Consider the following 18,186-nt stretch of genomic DNA (forward strand, 5'->3'; position numbering starts at 1 on the left):
GGCTCCCTTCCCTTTTAAGGTGGCTTGTCCGAGTCTTGGTTTTCCCACATGTAAATGAGGATCATAGCAGCTCCCACCCTTGGCCATGTCAACTGCAATAGTGTCCCCCTGGAGGGAAACCGCCATCACGTGCTAAACCTGGAAGCCCCTTCTCTGGGTGAAGAAACCCCCAAATGGAGAAAGTTCTTGAAGTTCCCAGCCAAGGCTGATACTTCTGATCAAGGTGATGGGGTCAGGCATAGGAGTGAGCAGGGCCATGGGATTGGTGGCCCCCAGCTGTGTCTCCTGATATCAGTCTGTTCCAAGACGCACAGGGACTCTCGGAAAGACCCCAAAGCCAAATCTTGGCTTGCCTTGTATTCTGAGAACACTTCTAGATGTTGACCGTCTGTGGACGGAAGGGGTCTGCATCACCAAGGAGCATTCCCAGGAAACAGGGTGAGCTGTCCACTCCCCAGAGGGAATATGCTAAAGAAGAGAACAAGACCCATGCCTCTTGGGAGGGAGGAGGGAAGAAGGAGTTGATGGAGTGGTTGGCTGACCCATCAGTCAGTAACTTAGTAACTCACAAGCTTGAAGCCTGGTCCACCAACACCTACACAACGATAGCCCCTACCTGAGGTCCCGCTTCCTTTTTTAAAAACATTTTTTGATGTTTATTTATTTTTGAGAGACAGAGTGTAAGCAAGGGAGAGGCAGAGAGAGAGGGAGGCACAGAATCCAAAGCAGGCTCCAGGCTCTGAGCTGTCAGCACAGAGCCCGACGCGGGCTCGAACTCACAGACTGTGAGATCATAACCTGAGCCGAAGCCGGACGCTCAACCGACTGAGCCCCCCAGGCGCCCCAAAGTCCCACTTCTAATACCCGCGTTTGGGTTCGTCCTCCCCTGCGCCAGAATGAATCACATCACTGTCCTGCTCAAAACCTTCATGGACCCCCAAGATCCACAAAACAAAATCTACAGACCTCCTTCAGACAAAGCCCTGAAACTGAGCCTGAAACTAAACCCCCAAAACCCCTTGCCCACCACCCCCATTATACCCTACTCCAGCGATCCTGGAGAAGTTCCCTTGGTCAGGCCTCCGTTCACACTGTCCCCCCGACCCTGGTGCCCTCCCTCCCATCCACCATGCGTCCAAGTCCTGCTTCCAGAAGAAATTACATCCATCAAGAGTCACGTTTAAGGGACTAGGTCAGGTAATGGGGACACAGTAATCAAGGCATCTTTACTAAAAAAAAAAAAAAAAAATGAAACAAGAAACCAGAAGCCTATTGAATGATAAACACACTGTGGCCTCAATTTTGTGTTTGTTTTTCAAGTATATCCACGTCCAGAAACCCGGGGGCAAGAATGGCCACATGTCACAAGTGGTCACTACCCCTAGAGCCCGCCAGACCGGCTTCATTCATCAGTTTGTCATCAGGGATCCCTTCATTCAGTGAATCCTCCCTGCTTCGGGCAAACGTTCTGGAAAGTCCGTGGGCTCCCACCCTGAGGGTTCCGCGGCTACAAGTGCTGTTCGCAGCCCCAGGAACAGATGATGAGGGTCGGCTGTGGGTCGAGTGGCGCTCAAGGGCCCGGAGTAAGTCACCGGGGGCAGAGGCCATGAGCTGGAGCCAACCCAGTGGCCAAGCACCATAGCTGTGGCTCTTCCCCAGCCTCTCTGAGCCTCAGTTTCCCTGCCCGTGGAAGAGGTCGCAGCGGCCCCTGTCTGTGAGGGAGGGCGGCTGTGGGGTGGGAGAGGGCGGAGCCCGTGGCAATCTGGTCTCAGCCAGCACGGTGGTGTGGACAGCAGCAATGGGACGGCAGGCCGACCCTCTCAGAGACCGCAAACTGAGGAAATCTCCGCCCATTTCCTTCAGTCCTGTTGGCAACGGATGTCCTCTGAGTGTCGCGGGGCTGCGGTAACAAAGAACCCCACACCTGGTTGCTTAAAACAATAGAGACTGATTCTCTGACGGTCCGGAGGCCAGAGATCTGAAATCAAGGGTGGGCAGGGCCCCGCGCCCTCCGGACGCTCTCGGGGAGGGTCCTTCCCGTGCCCTACAACTTCTGGGGGCTCCGGACATCCCCGGGCTGCGGCCGCATCGCTCACATCTCTGCCCCGATCTCACGTGGTCTCTGTGTGTGCGTGGGTCTTCACCTCTGTCCTTTATAAAGACACTCGTTAGATTTGGGGCCCTCCCTAAGCCACGATGATCTCGTCTCAAGACCCGGACTTTAATTACATCTGCGGCAAAGACCCTACTTCCAAATAAGTTCACGTTCTGAGATGCGGTGGGTATGAATTTGGGGGGGTGGAGGGACACGATTACCCCAGTCCAGACGGCCAGGCAGCGGTGGACAAGTGGTCCACTCCATGCATCCTGGAGTCAGGGAGGGACTCTCCTCTCCCGCTGGGCGCTGAGGCCCCCTCCTGGCCCACGGATGCTGTCGCCTCCGGCTCCACGGGTCCCCGTGGCCCATGGGGCGCACACGTGCCACGCTCAGCCCGGCCTGTTACTCCCGACCTCCCTCTAAGAAAGGAATCAGACAGACCCAGAGTGGAGGAACCCGTGAAAACGCCAGAGAGGTGCCGAGTGGAAATCACAGGGAAGGGCAAGTGTCCACAACATGCCCACCGCCTAGAAAGAATGGAGGTCCGCTGCATCAGGAAGGGCAATCAAGGCGGGCATCACGGCGTCGAGGAGCCTCGGGGGTCTTCCCTCACGGGAGAGCAAGGCTCCTCCAGGGGGGTCTGGTAGGTGAAGGTCACCCCAGGTGCCAAGCCGCCTGGGCAACGTGCTGGGGGCTGGGACACTGGATGTAGAGTGTCAGGGAGACAGAGGGAGAAGAGTGCAGATGGAGACCAGGCCACCATTTGGCCGGTGGGTGGGGACAGCACGGGGAGACGGGCCAGGAGGCGACGAGCCACGCTGCTGCCACCAACCTCCGGTCCCCGGCAGGGAGGCCAGGAGAGATGATCCTCCTTGGGGGACCAGAGTCGCCTGCAGCCGGGGTGGGGGTCCTCGAGCCGCTGGGCAGAAGGTCAGCACACAGGTCGCCTCCTGGAGACAGGTCCTGGCTCAGAGACACGGACCCCGGTCACACGCGGAGCACGGCCACGACAAATATTTCACCGGGAGACCCTCCAGGAGGGGGAGAAATGCCCAAAGCTCCCTTTGTCCTAAAACGTTAATGTCCAATTTTAAATTGGGTCGGGGGACGGAGGAGGGGAAGAGAGGAAGGCGGGGGCGGGGAGCCATCACTGGGCATCATTCATAAGCCACACACTGGGCCCTTCATCGGGCCCCAAACTCACCCTTGTGGCTTTACGCAAAGATTTATTGAAGCCCCAGCATGGGCTCATTTATTTTCCTCCAAACCGATTTGAAAAGACCGTTTGCATCTGCCCTGGAGGGGGAAAAAAAACACAACAAAATGTGCCTATTTGGCAAACTTTGTTTGAAAAATCTGCTTGTCCCCAAAGAAGCGACTGCGTGTTTCGTCGGGGCCAGGGGCTGTGCGTGTTGGGGAGGGGATGGTTGGGGTTCGGTCCTTCCCTATCATCTGCTGGCCAGAGAAAGCATCCAGAGAGCACAAACTCAGACATCCTTTCTTGCATAAAGGCTGTTACACTGGGGTCTTTTGCTCCAAGATCAAGCTCTCCTTGGGGCTTTATGTAGCCCCCCATAGGGGCAGCTGTGCCCGGGCAGCTGTGAAATGCAAAGAAAAGTGGAAAGCTGAGTGGGGGAGGAAAAGGCAATAGGAATGTCAAACATCAGCTGACCTTGAGAAAGGGTGACAGTTCCATTTACTCTCCCCAGAAAAGAGAACGAATCCGTGAATCCACTCTGCCTCTTCTTCCTATCCATAATATACAAAGAGTTCTTGTAAATCAACAAGAAAAAAAAAACACATTAATGGAAGAGTGGGCTAAGGATACAGTTGGGTAATTCATCAAAGGAAAATAGGGTCCATAAACACAAGGTAACAGAACGTTGAATTTTGTCAACGATCAAAGAAATGCAACATCCCACATAGACGGCAAAAGTGCCATTTTGCTCTTAGCGCACTGGCCAAGGCGCGGAAGAACGTTAACGCCAGGCTGGTGAGGGCTGGAGAGCGGAGGCACAGCTGCGGGACCTAACGTGGGTCCCCCCCCACCCCTTCCCGGCCACACGCCTCTCCAGCCCAGACCCGGGCGTGCTCTCTGACCCGCCTCACGTCTAGGACTCGAGGTCGTGCCCGGGGGGGTTGGCTCCGGGGGTCCAGGTGCCAAGCCTTATCTAAGCAAGCGAGAATGGCTCGTCCCCGTGGCCTCCAGCCCTCAGCACAGGCAGCCGGGCGGGCAGAATGTCACGGCTGCGAGCCTCTCCCGGACGGAGCGTCCGCTCCTGGCCTCGTGGTGGCAGAGACGCGTGCTGGAAGCGGGGGGTGGGAGCCCCGGGGAAGAAACCAGCTGAAGGTCAGGAAGCCCAGGCAGTCAGGACCTGCCTTCTGGACTGAGGAGCCTGCTCGCTGGGGGCCGATGAGCAGAAGCAGGCTGGGGTTTCCCCCCAAAGCAGACCGGCTCCCAGACACCTGCAGCAGCCTCGGCCCGCTAAACCCGGAGTCGCCCACGCCTGGAAAAGTGAACTCAGAGCATCGGCCTGGAAGGTCCCCCGGAGAATGCCCTGGCCGCCAGGTGGGGAAACTGAGGGCGGAGGTTCACCCATTAGCTCTGGATGCTGGTGCACACAGAAGGCCCCCGACACTTGCTCGTCGAATGAGTGTGTTGGTTGCACCTTCCCTTCTCCCCCACTAGGGGGATGGCGGTCTGCTTGCCTCTGAACCCCCCTCACCACCTCTCCCCAGTGCCTAGCACAGGGCCCGTATACAGGAGGCGCCAAAGCTGCCTGCTGACTGCGGAGTCCTGGTGAAGGGAGCCACACGTGGCCAGAGCCCCTGGCCACACAGCGGGACCTTCAGGGGGGTCTGCAGCACCTCCCGCAGCCCCACCCGGGTCCCAGCACCGTCCCCCGGGACACGTGTCTGCAGGAGAGCATAATTATTTCTTTTCAAGGGAGGACTCTGCCATCAAAAGATGAACAGATAAGACGCGGCCCATCCCTACACTGGAATATTATCCGACTTACGAGGGAAGGAAGGGAATTCTCACACAGGCTGCACCACCCAAGAACCCTGAGGACATTGTGCTGAGTGAAAGATGCCAGTCACAAAGGACAGACCCTGGGACTCCGCTCATATGAGGTCCCTAGAGCCGTCAGATTCCATGGAGACGCAGAGCCATCCCAGGGGCTGCGCAGTGGGCCCCGGGGGCCGTCCCTGCCTCGTGGGTTCAGAGATTTTGTCGGGGGATGACGAAAATCTCCGCGTAGGTGCTGGTGAGGGTCACACGGCACGACGGATGTATCTGACGCCACTGGGTTGACACTTACAAATAAAGTGAGAAACATGAGGTTATGTTGCATTTAACCACAATTTGAAAAAAAAAAAACAAAAAGAAAAAACGAAAAGCACCAGCTCGGGCTGCAACGGGTTCTGCGTGCGAGCTACGCGGCTGCGAGCGAGCTTCTCAGCCCTCCCCTGCCCGTGTCCCGTGCGTGCCGTGAACATGACCGTGGCGCCTCCCTCCCTGGGTTCCGGTGGGGCTGCCTGAGCAGGTGCGCACTGAGCGTCACATCCGATGACTGTGGCGGCCCTCCGCGGCAGCCAGGATGCCCTGGACGTGGGCCCCCAGGGCCAAGACTCAGTCCTGACCGCAACTCTGGGACCTTTTGTTCCGTGCCTCTGGGCCTCGGTTTCTTTGTCCGTCCAATGGGAGACCTAGCGTCCGTCCCGGCAACCTCCTGGGGGAGGCAGGAGGTACCAGAGACACTGCTGCTTTTGATAAAGAGCTTCAAGACCGGGTATGGAACTTCCCTCAGGGGGTACGGCTCCCCTGATTCCGAGAGAGCTCAAGGCAGGGACCTCCGCCAGCAGGCCGTGACCTCATCTTTATTCGTCTGACCCGCTGCCTCTTCCCTCAGACCAGCAGCTACTTAAGCCCAGGTAGCGTGTCCGGTTCACCTCTGTTTTCCCAGTCCCTGGCATATAGTCGGTGCTTAATGAGTGTTGGTTGCATAATAAATGCCTCTCTTGGCTGAACCGTTCTACCCCAGACTCAAAAATGCTGTGAGGTTGACATGGAAGCCGAGAGTTCCCGAAGAGCGTGTCCCTTCCCGCCACGGGGACGGCGAGCCGAGAAGGGGCATAAAGGAAGTGTTTCACGTGCCCTCAGCCCCCAAGAAGGGCCAAAAGGGAAGGGCGCTTTCTTTGGGCTGTGTTTCCAGACGCTAACGTCATGTCACTGTGCCTCCTTTTCCTCTGTTCTCCTCAGCCCAGAGAAGGAACTTCTTTCAGAAAAAATGATGTAAAAGGGGGGAAGGAGCGGAAGGAAGGAAGGAAGGAAGGAAGGAAGGAAGGGGGAAGGGGAGGGAGGGAGGGAGGGGAAGGAGGGAGGGAGGAAGGAAGGGGAAAGAAAAGAAGAAAGAAAGAAAGAAAGAAAGAAAGAAAGAAAGAAAGAAAGAAAGAAAGAAAGGAAGAAAAAGAGAGAAAGGAAAAGAAAGAGAGAGAGAAAGAGTGAGTCAAGGAAACCAGAATGAGCTAAAAGGCCCTCCCATGAACATGTGTTTCCCTGTATTATTAAAACACTTTGTCTTTACAACTCAGAAAATTAAAAACCTCTATAAGAGCCAGGCCGTCCACATCAGTATTCATGACATCTGTCTTTCCCCATAAAACGCCCTGAATGAAAGCCCCCCAGCAGAAACCGACTCTCTCCTCCCGGCGCTCTCTCTTCCCCCCTTCAAAACAGATTGGGAGACAGATGATTGCATTGTTTCCTCGCATTTCCATCTGAAAACTCCCCTCCGTGTTGGCCACTGGGCGCCCCTATTAAGGCCCGGGCACCACGGGGCCACGTGGGCTCGCAGAGCCTCTGTCTCCCTGGGGCCTTTCCATCGGAAGAGGAAAAAGAACCAGGCAGACAAAGGTGCGGGACATAAATTAAGCCCCAGCTTTTTAAGTTCAAACTGAATTTTCTTTATTTTTCCACAGCTGTCAGAGGAACCGGGTAGAAATCCAGTAATGCATGTTTAATGTATTAAAAAAAGGAGGAAAAAAAAAAAAAAGCCAAATCGTCCACTGCGAACGTTCCGTCCGCCGACTTGCATTGGAGACATTATTTCGGGCCAGTGAACTCCGAGCAAGTCAAGTGTGGAGACGTGGACTGGGGCCAGAGACCCCCCACCGGTGGCTGTCATATCTGCTGAAAGCCACTTGTCATAGGCAGCCAGGGGCGGGAGGGGGACAGACATCTCTCAGAGCAAGAGGAGGGCCACCTCGGCCGCCCGCTTCTCCGAGGCCTGCTGGTGGGCGCGCTGGCCAGGTCAGCCGGACCGCAAGGCGCGTGGACCCGCCACCAGGCCCCCGCCACACCGGGCTCTGCCTATCCCTTTCCATGCGCTCCCTTGGCCCGTGGGGAGGCCACCCTGCGGGGAGGTAGGCCTGTCGGGAGCTGCAGGTGGCCCGGGGGAAGGCCACATTGGGGCTCCCGGCCACCCAAGAGGAGCAGGAGGAGGAAGAGGAACCAGGGGCACCAGGGGCCGCCAGCCGGCAAGGATCCTGGTCACGGTGCCACGCGGCGCCCTTCGTGGCGGTGGGGACACCCCAGCCAGCCGGTCCTCGCCAAGCACTCGGCCCTCTGAGCCCAAGCTCAGTCTCATCCCCCAGGGGAGAGAGAGAGAGACCCATGGGGACACCCCTGGGGTCACCGCCTCCCCAGGGACATCACTACGCATCGGGGTACCCCCCCACGCCACCACTGTGCAGAAGAGTGGCTCCCTCCTGCCACTTTCGAGGCGATTTCCCGGCACAGACCAGCCCGGTGTCCCCAGCAGCACGGTCAAACGATTCCACAGAGATGAGCTCTTCCGGCATGAACCCACCTTCTGGAAACAGGTTTGGGGAGGCTAAGGGGCCACCTAGAGCCGGGATTGGACTCACCCACGTCCCTGACTGGTTCCCTTCGGCACGTTCCCCCCCCCCCCCCCCCCGCAAATTAGGCGACACAGTGTGCCCCAGACGTCTGTGCCACCAGCAGTCCGCCTGTCCGGACTCGTGGGGTGCCCCATGCCCAGCACCACACTTCCAGCCGAAATTTTTCCGGGGCCACGTGCAGCCCAGCCGGCCCAGGCCGAGGGCAGCGGTCCTAGAAGGTCCCGGGCTTCTGCTCTCTTCTGATCCCGTGTCACCACCTGTAAAGTGGCTGAAGGCCCCTCGGTCCGCCCGCTCCCCAGGGTCACTGTGGTTCCGATGAGCAAAGTAGAAATCTCTAGAAAATCGCCAAGTGCTCCCCGAGGCTGACCCCAGAGCACCGAAAAGCAAAGGCCTGCACGCCCCCAGGCTCTGCCCTACTCCCAGACCGCCCAGCAGGGCCTCCGGGTCTGGGCAGAAGGGTCCTTTCTAACAGAACTTCTGGCTCTAAAATTCTATTCTCCTGTGTCCACACTTATCGGGACCCCAAAGGGGCCACTTGTTGCCGGGTCATTCCCATGGGATTAAGGGGTCCGCTCGGTTCCACTTGAACGTATTCTGTGAGCGAGCCCCGTCGTGGCTCGGGTCCTGGCGCCGGCCTCCCTCAGAACGCCTGGGGGTCTCAGCCAGAGGCTGGGACGAACGGCCCCCCACACAGGCCAGGGCATCTCGAAGCCAAACGTCAGAGGCGCGTGAGGGAGAGCCGCGCTCAGCGCCCTCCGAGGCAGCGGCCACATGGCTCAGGCCACGTCCACAATTCCTGGTCACAGGTGCTGACCCCGGGGCCTCCCCCATGCAGCCCACCCCAGCCATTAGGGGACCCCGGTGGCATAGAGCTGCACAGCCGAGTCCCATTCTGGGGTCACGGAGCTACGGCCAGGATGAGGAAGGGTGGTCTTTGGGTAGCCGGTGGGAGAAGACCGAGCCGTGAGGTCCCACGGGCCTGACGGGGGTGGGGTTTGAGGATTCGGCTCCAGTGACGTGCCTTTCAGAGGCTCTGTCTCTTCCGTAAAGTCACTCGATGGTGCCCCTTTTCCAGAGGGCTCTTGGAATTCGCCTGATCACTGGGTCCGTCCAAAGCAAGACGCGGGATCATCGCCACAAAGGATCTGTGAGACTCTTCCTCTCTCCAGCCACACCCGCCGTCCCCATCCCTGGGACACCGGCCTGCTTTCCATCTCGGTAGTCCTGTTTTCCAGAATGTTATGTAAGTGGAATCCTACGGTGTGGGAGCTTTCGAGATGGGTTGCGTTCACTCAACCTGACACCTCTGAGATCTGTCCTGGGCCCATCTGGGTCCCCACCAAGGTCCGCATGATGGAGCCCTAACTCCCAGAACGTGTGTTCGGAGAGAGGGTCTTTCAGGAGGCGACTGGGCTACAACCAGGCCGTCGGGTGGGCCCTCGTCCAGTGGGACTTGTATCCTTGTAAGAAGGGGAGAGTCGGACACACGCGGAGGCCCCCAGAACGCACGCGCAGGGACCGTGCGGGACGAGGTGCGGGCCGGCCGTCTGCAGGCTAAAGGGAGGCCCTGCAGACACTTTGCTCTTGGACTTCCGGCTTCCAGAACTGGGAGAGGACGAACTCCCGCCGTTCGAGCCGCCCTCTCTGTGGTATTTTGTTACAGCAGCTGGAGCGGGTGAAGACAAGATCCACCCAAGTGGTGTGAAAAGCCTGTTCGTTCCTTCATGTCGCTGAGCAGGGTCTCGGGGCGGGCGGGCGTCACGTTTCGTGCGCCCGTTCGCCTACTGTGGAACATTCCGGATGTTTCCAGTTTGGGGCCATTACAAATAAGTCCTCGGTGAACACTGGCGGGGGGGGGGAGGCGGGAATCCCCACGCAGTGCCTGGTGCAGAGTCTGTGCGCCCACACGTGCTTGCACCTCACGCACACGCAAATACACACACACACACACACACACACGCGTGCACACTCTCGTCACCGCTCCTCCCTTGGATGAAGGACCCGTTGCTGTATTCGCGGGTTGCTTGAAGTCTATGCTGAGGTTTGTCTCCGAAGGCAAGTCTTTTAGCAAAAAAGAACCCCCGGGCCTGCCCTCCTCCCCCTAAGCTGGCATTCCTCCAGAAATCTCTTCCTGCGCCCCCACCCAAGAAGGAATGTCACGCTGGAGTTGAGAATGTTCTAGAGCAGGTCTGGTCATAAAGTCTGACCGTTCAAAGTCCTGGTGCTGCTGTTTGAGGCCAGCTGACGATAATTGCTTTTCTGAACGACACTTTTAGAGGCCAAGTGCAGGGCTGGGGGCTGTCAGAACCGAACGGGGCCAGCAAAATCAACCCCGTGGGTCCTCCCCGGAGAACAACAAGGGGGCCTCCAGCCCCAAGCCTGTCCTGCCGCTGGGCCGGGAGACCCCCGTGCCCCGAGACAATAACAGCACCTGCCGGGCCCTGCTCTCCCCGGGGAGCCCCCGGCCCGTGCCGGAGGCCGGGCGCCTGGCATGAGGCCTTCATTGTTTGCCTCCCTCGCTCTCCGGGGCTTCTCCACGGAGTGACAGGGCAGCCCCAAAGGTCACCTCCAGGGCGCTCACAGGGGGTTCCCGGGCATCTGTCTCAGGCCGTGGGCAGCAGGAGAGGGGCCGGCCCAGGCCTATTGTTTGGGGCGTCACCCGACGGGAGAGGGGCCCATTGTCCCGAGGCAATCTGCCACACTCCTGCCTCCCCACATCGTCCAAGAAAAGGGGAGACCGCCCCGGACACGGCCGGGAAGCCTCGGTGACACGCACAGACCAGCAACCCTGTTTCCCGGTGCACGGCCTTTCTCGGTCCCCCCGCGCTGTGTCCCTTTTTGAAATTCGGAAACAAAACCCCATGAATCCTAAGTCTCTGCTGACCATGTTGCAGCTTCCGAGCGGGACCCTGCTAACCTAACTTTGCTTGAACGGAGACACTGTGAAGGCCCACCCGCGTGTCGGCGCCTGACCTGACGTGGCGTCTCGTGCGCCTGTCTTCCCGACTCTCCAAACCATCCACGGGGACGCGGCTGCTGACCATTTCTCGCGTGAGGCCGGAAGGTCCCGTGATGGGAACGGCCAAGGTTCCTCCCCTAATAAGTCTTGACAATGCTCTCTGCGGCCAAAAAAAGAAAGAAAAGACACCTCATTTTTCACAAACGCCGCTACCAAGGAGATGAGCCAATCGAGCATACAATGGAGCCCCCATAATCCTCGACTGGTATCAGCCCAGACAGTCCTGGGCCAAAGCTTGAGGCTTTTGGCCGCAGACCCAGGCTGGTGTTTCAGAACCGTCCAAAAAGTCTGCCGGCAAGAAAAGCCAACGTGGGGTCTTTCTCCCCACATCTCAGGTGAGCCTCCGTGGCCTGCATCGCCCCAGGCGAGAGGAACAAAGCCCTGAGGCAGAGGCCAGCTGGAGCGAATGCCTTTATTCCTCCCAGCCCGAGCTGTGTGGATCTTGATTCAACACAGCAAGCGGAGATACGAAAGGTAGCTGATTGCAGGATTGTGCCAGGGGGTGCGTGGCAAGGGGAAATCTGTGCACTGTGAGCCTTAAGAGCTAAAAGGCAAGTCGTCATCTGCATGCGCGCATAGGGGTTGCAGGGTCGGGCTCTAAGAGGGACCACACCTCCACACCTTAACCATGAGCCACGAGGACCCCTCGGCGGGGTCCTGGGGACAGGGCCCGGCGCCTCTCCTTCTCCCCGGGATCCAGCGTAGGCTCCCCCTTTCCGAGTGCTCGATTGTTACTTGCAAGAAAGGATGGAGAAGCAGAGGAAAGGAGAAATGCAGGAATAGAGGGATGGAACGTCAGAGGGTGGAGGGATGCAGGGATGCAGGGATGGGGGTTGGAGGGATGCAGGGATGGAGGTTGGAGGGATGCAATGATACAGGGATGGGGTTTGGAGGCATGCAGGGATGAAGGGATGGGGGTTGGAGGGATGCAGGGATGAAGGGATGGGGGTTGGAGGGATGCAGGGATGGGGGTTGGAGGGATGCTGTGATACAGGGATTGGGGTTGGAGGGATACAGGGATGAAGGGATGGGAGTTAGAGGGATGCAGGGATGGGGGTTGGAGGGATGCAGGGATGGGGGTTGGAGGGATGCAATGATACAGGGATCGGGGTTGGAGGCATGCAGGGATGAGGAGATGGGGGTTGGAGGGATGCAGGGATGAAGGGATGGGGGTCAGTGGGAGGAAGGGGAGGAAGGCCAGAAGGTCGGACAGCACGCATGCAAAGTTTACACAATGTGCACCTGCACCCCCTTCTTTGAGGGACCCCCGAAGCGAAGGGTGACTCCTCTGAAGCTCTGGGAAGGGCCCACCGCAGCCCGCTGGCCACGGTAGCGACCGCTCACCCTGCTGGCCGCCCCCTCCCCTGGTCCCTTAGCCTGGAGGACCCTCCGGCAATCACCCTGCCCTTGGTGCCCTCGCCCACATCATCCGGCCGACTCGGCTGCTGCCTGCCTCCCAGGTGTCCCCTCTCCTCCTGGCCAAAACAGCCCCAGTTTCGCCCAGCTGTCGGCTGTGCTGCACCTCACGGGCCGAAGAGCCCGTCAGTCTCACCCGCCCGGCATCAGACCCGGCGTGAGACACTGCCCTGACCAGCGTGACGCCGGGAAGGCTCATGAATCTTGCCGGTGAAAGAAAACGTCACGCGGAGGTGTCCCTTCCCCACTGCAGACACTGCCACGTAGGGACGTGGTGCCAGACGAGGCCACCACCCCCCTGCACCCAGATCCCCGACATCAAGGGGCTTCTGGATCAGCCGACCCTGCCGCCGTCCCCCTTCCTGCAGACGGGTCAGGTGTCCGCATGGGGGCCACTCAGCCTAACACGGAGGGGGGGCCCCTAAAAGACAGGGACCGCGACTCGAGAAGGCAGTGCACCACTGGGCCAAGAGCACGGCCACAAGAGAGCCTCGGGCCCATCGGCCGCTTCCCAGGACTCGGACGTCACTCCCGCCCCAGCTGGGCGTCCCCAGAGAGGTCACTCCGCCGCTCTGTGCCTACGTCCCCTGAGTGTGCAAGATCAGTGGCGTCTGCTTCATGTGGCTTTTGTGAGTGTAAATGAGACAAGAAACGTCACAAAACCGGCACACACTTAAAGCTCCCTGAACACACAGGCCGCGGCTGCAGAAGTCCCGTCACCCCGCGGCTAGCCGCAAGGCTGCCCGTGGGGTGAGCAGGGGGCGGTGCGGGTACCCTCTCCCCCTTCTGCCCGAGCAGCTGCATCTGGTTTATGTCGGGGGTCTGCGTGCGCTTGGGTGTGAACGAGAGCTCTGATGCTCAATGAAGTTTGAAAGCCCAGGTCCCCAAGGCCTTCCCGCCAACGGCCTGGGACTCTGACCGCCACTTGCCTTGGGCCTGGAAACAGGCCTAACGCTCTCCAGGCACACGGAATCAAAGCCCCTCTGTCGAGCACACATTTTCCAAGCGCTTGGAGGGTCTGGGAGGTCCTGGGAGGTGGTGAGGACGGGAGGTTTTAATCGGCCCTCCCCTGGGCCAACACCACCTCTTGAGAAGGAGCCGCTCAAAGAGGGTACAATTTCCCAACCCGGGGAGGGCATGTGTTTAATTAAGATCCATAAAAACGCAACCGGCCGAGCGAGAGAGCCATTTCATCTTTCACGGTCAATACGGGTGTGCGTCTTACCTGGAAAAAGTGGTTTATGCAGAAAGAATTTCCCAAATGGGTTCCATATGCCTGCTTTCCCCCAAGCGGGGCCTTCCACGGGGGTTGGGGAGGGGGGGCTGGGACGCGAGCCCCCCTAGACGCTCGGCCTCAGAGCACACCCTCCGGCAGCTGCCGCTGTTTAAACAGAAGACGTCATGGGGAATGATATACAGATTCCGCAGATTGTTTCGTCCAGGGGAAATTGCTCCTGGAGCCAGCTCCGTCTCAGGTGAGCCACGGGGAACCGCTGGGAGTGAACTGTTCAACCCTCCGAGGGCCCTGACCCAGAGAGGGCCCCTCGCACAGACCGTTTATTGCCGATTACTCCGTGGCAGATCAAGGCCGTGAGCACGGGCCCAAGACACTTGGGACCCCAGCGATAGAAGGGGCAAAGGAATGTCTGGCTGCATCCCACACACACTGGACCCCGCCAGGTCCCAGAGACGGGACGCGACGAACGCAAGGCCACAAATCCAGGAAGCCACAGAGGGTGTTGTGCATTCAGGTTCCCAACTGAAGGCTAAAACTCAGTCCGAGGGGCATAGAGGGGAAAGAGGGCGAGGGGGCTGTCCTAAACACTCACCCCTCCCACTACTCAAATGTCACCTCCTCCAAGGGGCCTGCTGGGGTGCCCCTCCCATCACATGGCTCTCTGGCTCTTCCCTCTGTGACATGATATTATAGATTTATCAGTTTACTTATTCACTGGCTTCATCCTCACTAGGACTGATTCCCAGGAGAGCAGGGATCACGTTTATCTTGCTCACTGTGGTATGCCTGTGCCTAGGACAGACCTTAGCAGGTAACAAGTGCTCGGTTCATCATCACATCATCACCACCACCATCACCATCACCATCATCACCACCATCACCACCATCAGCATCAGCATCATCACCTCCATCACCATCATCATTATCACCAGCATCATCACCTCCATCATCATCACCATCACCACCATCACCATCATCATCACCAGTATCATCACCTCCATCATCACCTCCATCATCATCACCACCATCACCATCATCACCTCCATCATCATCACCATCATCACCACCTCCATCATTACCTCCATCATCACCACCATCACCACCATCAATCATCATCACCACCACCATCACCTCCATCATCACCATCATCATCATCACCTCCATCATCACCTCCATCATCACCACCATCACCACCATCACCATCAATCATCATCACCAGCATCATCACCTCCATCATCACCTCCATCATCATCACCACCATCACCATCACCATCATCATCACCTCTATCATCACCACCATCACCACCATCAGCATCATCATCATCACCACCATTATCACCTCCATCATCACCTCCATCATCATCACCATCATCACCACCATCACCATCATCATCATCACCTCCATTATCACCTCCATCATCACCTCCATCATCATCACCACCATCACCATCATCATCATCACCATCATCATCATCATCATCATCACCTCCATCATCATCACCATCATCACCACCATCACCATCATCATCACCAGCATCATCACCTCCATCATCACCTCCACCATCACCACCATCACCATCAATCATCATCACCTCCATCATCATCACCACCATCACCATCATCATCATCACCATCATCATCATCACCATCATCATCATCATCATCACCTCCATCATCATCACCATCATCACCACCATCACCATCAATCATCATCACCACCATCATCACCACCATCATCATCACCACAGCCTCCACCATCACCAACATCATCATCACTCCCATCATCACCACCATAAACCATCATCACCATCACCATCCAAATACCAGTAAGAGTTAACCTACACTGAGTGCCCGCCAGACATTGTTCCATGGGCTCTCCATAGGTTGACCATGGTACCCCCAGTCCTGTGAAATAGAACTGTATATTTACCCTCACAGGCGAGGATTCTGAGGGACAGGGCTTCAGAAGCTTGCCCAGAGTCAGACTACTCCCAAAGGGCAGTGCTGGGATATCCTCGAATTGACAGAAATGGCCCCAAGGTTGATGGCCCAGCCTCTGTGAATGGCGTGAGGGCAGCCCTCTGCCCTGACGCTTCATTTCATCTCGCAGCAAATGACAAAGTAACTACAGTTGTGCCCATTCTACAGAGAAAGAAACCAGGGCAGGTGGAGGTCTGGCCACTTCCCCACCGTCACCAAGTTCTATGACTTCCACTGGCCCCACAACCCCCGGCGATGAGATCCCGGCCGCTAGGGTTTCAGCAGACGGCAGAGTCAGCTGCCCACCTGGGGCTCAGCTGCACCGGCTGCCCGGCTGCCCCAGGCCGCCCCTCTGCACCCCAGCCCTTCCCCTGTCCTCAGCCTGTCTTGCACACGCACGGCCGTGACTCTGCATTCCGTGGTCCATCGCCAGCTCTGACGGACCCCGATCTCTCACTGCGGGGACAGGCCCCACCTACCGTGGGGCCTCTGAGGGTGAGTCTCCCCGTGAGCCATCATTCCCCCCTTCGCTTCCACCCGCTGCGCACCGGCCGACGCCCACGCTGTGTAGACCCAGGAACCACCCAGCCGGAGTTCCGGATGACGTCCCGACGGAGGCTGTGGCTTCAGAATCTGGGGAAGAGGATGCAAAGCAAAGCATTCAGGGCGGTCCTCAGAGAAGACCTCAGCCAGCGTCTGGAGACCTGACCTGAACTGAGCCGGGGTCCGTCTCCAGCTCTGAGCTGCCTCAGTTTCCACATCTGAGCAAAGTGGTCGGACCCCACCACCACACAGCTCACACCCGCCCCAGGGTCTGGACCGTGCGCTGCATGGCTTCGGGTCGGGGTTTTAACTCTCAAACGGCCTCAAGAACCCCTTCAGGTATTTGAAACAGAAATGTACGGGGAAGGTGTGTGGAGCGGTTTTAAAAACAGGTCTATTCTGGGGCCTTTCTTCGGGATTTCCGGGCAGACCGCCAGCTTCTCTTTCCAATTAAACGCCCCATTTGGCCGGCCGGTGGGCCCTGGGAGGAAACGAGATGCCTGCTACCAGGGCTGTCTGGATACAATTTAGGGGACAGGAGATCTCACAAGCCCGGGGCGGGGGTACACGTGAGATGCGTTCCCCGCGAGGTCCCCGGAGAGGAAAAGGACCCGCGCAGGGTCTATGGAAGGACACGGTCCTGGAGCAGCGGGGGGCTGGGGGCTGGGGGAGGGAAGGCGTGAGGAGGGTCACCGACAGACAGCATCCCGGCCGAGGGGTCAGTGAGAGCATGAGTCCTGCCGTCCCGAGGCCCCTCTCCCAACGCCCGCCTTGGGGGACGTTGGGAGCCACAGCTGAGGAGGGGAGCGATGGGCCACCCATCGGAATGGCTAACCCTGTCCCGAGCTCACCGACCCAGAACTCCAGATGCTTCCTGTGGCCGTGAGAAACCCCTGGAGGGGACGCCGTCTGCGGATGGGGAAACCGAGGTTCGGGGCGACCGCATCCGCCAAGGGAGGCCACAGCCTGGCAGGACCCTCCGGCCTCCACCTGGCCGGGGAGTCCAGAGGAGTCTAGAAGCGGCGAGCGGGCAGAGAAGCGTCCCAGGCAGGCCGCTCGAAGAAGGCGGCGAAGCGCGCGTGTGCGCACACGCGTGTGCCAATGTCTGAGCACATCTGCACATCCGTGTACTAGTCGGGACGCGCCTTTGAAGAAAAAAAAGGAATGAAATGACTATGAGCATAAGCCAGGTGCCTGGAAAGGAAACAGAGGGAAGATGAAAGGCAGGAGGCCCCCCCCCCGCCCCCCGCCAAACCCCCAACCTTCACGCCCCCTTCCGGAAGCTTCCGTGGGGCCAGGGCCTGCCGATGGCTCCCATTTGTGGAAGCCGGCCCCCTGGAGCCGCCGCGGCAGAGGGGACACGTCGAGCGGGGGGCCCGTGACCCGGACGTGGCTATCTGGGCCCACGATCTGAGTACCAGATGGGCCCTGTCCCGCTCCCTACAAAACAGGAAATCCGTCTGAAGGGCAAGACGAGTGGCCGTGCCTGCCTCCTTCCCATCTGCCGCCGTGTGCGAGCACCTGGGCTGTCACCAGCGCGCGCTGATTGATTCTGGGCATTTATGGCCGAGGGCCCGTTCTCAGCCGTGCTATCAAAGGCTTGGGACCGGCTTGACCCCAGCAGCCATTCCAATATGCCGCGCCTCCGAGACATGTCAAGCTCTCTAATTCAAGGTGACAGCGATACGATTTCGTGTCAGGCCCAGAGAGACGGCTTCCTGTTTTGCCAACGACTTGCGCCTGATTTCAAGGCAAATTCGAGATAACTCGGAAACGTCGCCCCCCCCCCCCTCCTGCTCCCCTTCCCGCTCGCAGGCCGAGGGCCCGCCAGGCCTGGCTCGCGGCCTGGGGTTTCACCTCCGAGGCCGCAGCTCAGATCGGAAGCTGTTGGGAAGGCCGCCCCCCCCCACCCCCATCCCCACCCCACTCCCCGCCGCCTGTGCCAGGGGGGGAGACACCGAGTGGACA

The 18,186-nt window shown here is 58.7% G+C and overlaps 1 long non-coding RNA gene across 1 annotated transcript; it reads right to left on the reverse strand.

The window, feature by feature from the left end:
* Positions 1-1,249: 1,249 nt before the first annotated feature.
* LOC109246896 (uncharacterized) lies at positions 1,250-17,297 on the reverse strand. Its single transcript, XR_002071490.2, has 6 exons — positions 17,070-17,297; positions 16,224-16,308; positions 13,684-13,839; positions 10,997-11,142; positions 3,303-3,847; positions 1,250-3,167 (listed from the first exon to the last, which is right to left on the reverse strand). It is a non-coding gene; the product is annotated as an uncharacterized LOC109246896 (long non-coding RNA).
* Between the last annotated feature and the right edge of the window lie 889 nt (positions 17,298-18,186).

Source organism: Panthera pardus, unplaced genomic scaffold (genome assembly GCF_024362965.1).
Source record: "Panthera pardus isolate Hobbes unplaced genomic scaffold, ASM2436296v1 HiC_scaffold_12, whole genome shotgun sequence".
In the NCBI taxonomy this organism is placed as follows: domain Eukaryota; kingdom Metazoa; phylum Chordata; class Mammalia; order Carnivora; family Felidae; genus Panthera; species Panthera pardus.